This window comes from Diabrotica undecimpunctata, chromosome 9 (genome assembly GCF_040954645.1).
Source record: "Diabrotica undecimpunctata isolate CICGRU chromosome 9, icDiaUnde3, whole genome shotgun sequence".
Taxonomy (NCBI): domain Eukaryota; kingdom Metazoa; phylum Arthropoda; class Insecta; order Coleoptera; family Chrysomelidae; genus Diabrotica; species Diabrotica undecimpunctata.
In genome coordinates, this window is record NC_092811.1 from 22,439,273 (window position 1) to 22,444,436 (window position 5,164).

Below are 5,164 nucleotides of genomic sequence, written 5' to 3' on the forward strand. Positions count from 1 at the left end.
ACAGAAATTTGTATTTTCTCTAGAAAACATCAAATTCCACAAGGGCATCTGGAAGTAGGTCAAATTCAGTTCCCTATTAAAAATTGTATAAAATATCTCGGTACTTATTTAGACAGAAAACTCCTATGGAAGGATCAAATTCAACATGTCATAAAAAAGTCTGAAAATGCAATGAACATTCTAAGAGCCTTTTGTAGAACTAACTGGGGCGCTGATCCAAATGTAGCACTTTTATTTTACCGTACTATGATTCGTCCCATTTACGATTAAAGTTGTCATTTATATGGAACTGCCGCAAACACACATTTAAATAAATTAGAAATACAAAAAAATAAATGCCTTCGGCTTTGTCTTGGATATTTGAATTCTACACCTGTTAATATAATGGAAGTTGAGGCGATAGAACCACCTCTGAAATTTCGACGAGAGTTTTTAAGTGATAAATTCATTACTAGAGCCATAGGGAAAAATACTAACTATCTACAGGATATTCATATTTTATCAATTTTAGATCTAACTCATAAATATTGGACAAAGAAAAAATGTTCTCTTCTGGTAAATAGTTACCTGAGGATTTCTCAATACCGACATACTTTCTATACGTATGAAAATCAAGTTTCACCTATGTATTCCCATATATTAGAAGAGCTTTTTTCAAAACATATTAATACCTTTTTTATGGACAGTAATTTAGATCCAGTCGCTTTTCAATCATTTACACGACATAAATGGCCAAATTATCAGTTTTACTTTACAGACGGATCTAAAGTACAAAACAAAGTAGGATGTGCATTAATTAATGTTCAAAGTGGATTTAAAAAATTATTGAAATTGCCAGCTGAATCATCGATATACACTGCTAAAATGACAGCGATTCTTCTTGCATTAAGGCATATACATAGTAACGAACCCTACAGCTGCATAATATTTATAGACAGTAAGAGTGTCGTCGACAGACTAACAAACGTACATAGGTCCAAACAACTAAATCATATAGAACTAGAAATTATGACTATTTACAATAAAATTACAAATTTAGGGAAAAGCATTATTATATCATGGATAAAGGGACACGCAGGCATTAAGGGCAATGAAATAGCAAATAGCCTAGCCAAATCTGCCCTAGACATAGGCGAAGAAGCTCCCTTGAACTTACTCCCCTTTTCAGACATTGATATAATTAGTAAACAGCATCAAAAAGAAAAATGGCAAACATATTATCGAAACACGAGAACTGGAAATAATTACAAACAAATGCAGCCTGAAATACCCATAAAAAGATGGTTTCATACTCTATCAAATCGCCATTTCATAACGGTTATAAACAGATTAAGATCTAATCATGCTCTTACCCCCCTTCATATGTACAAGTTGGGTCTCGCGGAGTCACCTAATTGCAAGTTTGGAAAAGAAGGTAATTTATTACATATTTTTCTTGAATGTTCCCACGAATCAGTAAACATAAACAAATTTTATGATAATCTTATTATATTAAAAATTCCACTTCCCGTCTACCTGAACAATTTGATTTTCTCTAGAGATATCAATATATTAAAAACGATTTACGAACATATCAAAAACTGTAAATATAAATTGTAGCTTAAAACTAACTTATATTTAAGTAAATATTGTATTATAGCAAAAAAAAATAAATAATAAATTTAAAAAAAAATTTAAAAAAAAATATTTATAAAATTAATTAAAAAAAAAAAAAAATCAAAGAATTAAAAAAAAAGGAAGATGTAAACCTCCGGGATGTTGAATCGGGTTATTTACATAAAAAAAATTAAAAAAGAAAAAAAAAAGAATTAAAAAATAAGTTGTAATTTATTACTAATTGCATGTTAGATTATACTGATGATTATATGTTTATTCCTCTAATTGTAAAAAATTCCTCTGATTGTAGTTTGTCTTTAAATTTGTCTGGCTAATTGGCTCGGCCAAGGCCATCAAACTAAATATAAAAAAAAAAAAATAATTTAAAGAGCGGTATCTTTTTCAAATTTATATAACGTATATACCAACATAACCTATCTGATAGCTCTATAATCAAAAGACATAATTTTTCGAAATCCTGCATAGAGCCTTTCTCTTCTAAAAATTGAGGTAAACATAAATTTCAATACACAATTCCTAGCGAATTGTTTGAAAAATCGAAGATTTATTTATGTCGTTTCATCGCCATTGTACGTCTGTCAGATCCAATGCCCGAGAGAATGGCGCATAGCGATCTAACTACAGAAAATCTAACCTCGAAGTAGAGGTGGTCAGGAGTGAATCGATTCGTGAGAACGATAATGCACTGGAATTCCGATAAATCCATTTCGATTATCTGGAATCATTTATGTTTAATACAATTGATTCTTTTTACAGTTATTTGTCTAAGCCATCTGTATCCTATCAAATATTGGCACTAATTAGCACGCTGTTAAGACTTTTTAAGTTTTTTATGCGTTCGGATGCAATTTGATAAAACCTGAAGGCCCATTTCGATTGAACAGTTCACCGTCGGATGTTGTTCTGAGACTTTGCCAATTTGTCGTCTCCGGTGTAATTAATAAACATATGAAAATGTGTTAGCAACTTGGTGCAAGTTTCCATGTTTATTAATTTGTCTAACTATTGCGCAATATGGTGTAATATTGCGTAGTTAGCCGGTACGCTCTTATTGTGGCATTATCTTGAAGGAGACAATGCCTTTATGGTTTTATTAATGGTGGAAATAAAACACATTCTTTCTAAGAAGAAAAAAACTCAGCTTCAGAGTCTTAGAAAGATTCAGAGCCCTTCGAGCAAAGTGCTCTAGGGAGCTACCCTACACGGGTAAAACCATGAGTTAGACACTACTATCACAACTTGTCACAACTCACTTGAGATCCGAAAAAATGTCCCATATTTAAAGATAAATTAACTTTTATATGAAACTTTTTCATTTCTCAACCAATTAAATTTAATTATACGTTCCAGAAAGAAGGGCGATGAACATCGAAGTGCGTGATTGGTGGCACTTGATGACATCCCCCCTGCTTTGGAGACTCTGAGGCTGATAAAAAAAGATGAGTTTATTAAAAACTTAAGAAAACAATTTTTTTTACAAATCACATGTAGAAAAGCAAAAAAAAATGCATAAAATGTATCAAATATAACATGAAATATATCAAAATGAATATGTCTATATTGTCAAATTACTTACAAGTCCTCTAACACACACTACACTCGCGTACACTCGCGTAGCGCGCACTTACACTGCACAAAACACTCACAGGCGGTGATCGGTGTTGTTGACAGCATCTGCAGGTCCATCCTCGACGACGTGCTCTCGTTCTACGGCGGCTTCGTCCTCTCTAGCTGTACATTTCCCATCTGCATGTCGCCGGTGTGTCGTAGGCGAGTTTGCCGGGCCTCCGTGGTGCTCTGGACCACATAATGGTAGGGCAGGCAGTGACTAGCTACTGCGGAGACATCCATTGCATCAGGTACTTAGCATCAAGTAGACTGGCTCGTCGGAGATGTGGCACATCGACGGTTTCAGGGCTGCAGAAGGTGGATATCGGCATGTTAGTTTGGTGTACTAACATCCGATGCTTCTCCCCGCTGTTTTCTTGAGTGGTTTTGATGCAGGCGTCGTGTTGGAACTTTTGCGATTTTCGATCGCGGAGCATGAGAACTCTGACATCTCGGAGTCGTGGTAGAGTTCGTTAAAAGGTTGGGCGCCATGTCGTCTCCGGTGTAATTAATAAACATATGAAAATGTGTTAGCAACTTGGTGCTAGTTTCCATGTTTATTAATTTGTCTAACTATTGCGCAATATGGTGTAATATTGCGTAGTTAGCCGGTACGCTCTTATTGTGGCATTATCTTGAAGGAGACAATGCCTTTATGGTTTTATTGATGGTGGAAATAAAACACATTCTTTCTAAGAAGAAAAAAACTCAGCTTCAGAGTCTCAGAAAGATTCAGAGCCCTTCGAGCAAAGTGCTCTAGGGAGCTACCCTACACGGGTAAAACCATGTACTGACACACACTGACTTGAGATCCGAAAATGTCCCATATTTAAAGATAAATTAACTTTTATATGAAACTTTTTCATTTCTCAACCAATTAAATTTAATTATATGTTCCAGAAAGAAGGGCGATGCACATCGAGGTGCGTGATTGGTGGCACCTGATGACAAATTTATTTATCAGACATGACGAAATGTTACTGCTAATTAGAGTATTCCATTGACAGATAAGTTACGACGTTAAAACCTTTGGTTATGTTGGCACGCTCAAAAAAAAATAAAGTCGAAATTCCAAATAAATTCCTTTCAAATAAGACAAAAGCTAATAATAGTAGCTTGTTTGCCTTAGCTCTTGGATTCTAACGTTCCCAGAGAACGAAAATGTGTAATTTTGGCTTACTTGGTAGTCTACATGACGATTCCTCTATTGATCTCGAAACAGGAGATAAAAAGAAGCCATCATTATCACCTTTTACAATCGCACAAAAGGTGTAGTTGATATAACGCATAAATTGTGTGCATCATACAACGTAGCTAGAAATGTTCATCGTTGGCTTAACCCTTTCGAGACGGTTTTTTTTTAACCAGTTTTAAAAACATATTTTTGTGGTTTTTTATTTTTATATACACAAATATACCCTTTTTTAACAAAAAATGTTAATGAAAACGTTAGGGTGTTCGTGGGGGTAGTGGTACACATATGTACCATTAGTCTTGTGTATTGGTACATATGTGTACCAACAGTCCCACATAAAAATATTATTATATACCACATAATATATTACAAAAGTACAAAACAATTACTCAAAAATACAAAATATTATTTACGGTGATATACTGCGAAACAGTTTTTACATAAAGGAATGTCACACTCTTCGCAAAGGGTTTTTGTACGTGTTTGAGTTTTATTATCAGTGCACATTTTACATCGTCTTCTTGTGCTTCCTTCAATTGGAAGATGTAATGATACACTCTCGAAACGTTTTCTTTTCATAGATATTCTTCCCTTCTTAGATAAACGTCGTATAGCAGCTATTTTTTGTCCTTCAGCTATCATTTCTTCTGACAGAGGTACCAAAAATTGAATCAGAGGAATTTTTTTCTTATTTTTTTCATTATAAATAATCCATGAGTTTACAACTGACATCATAAGTAAGCG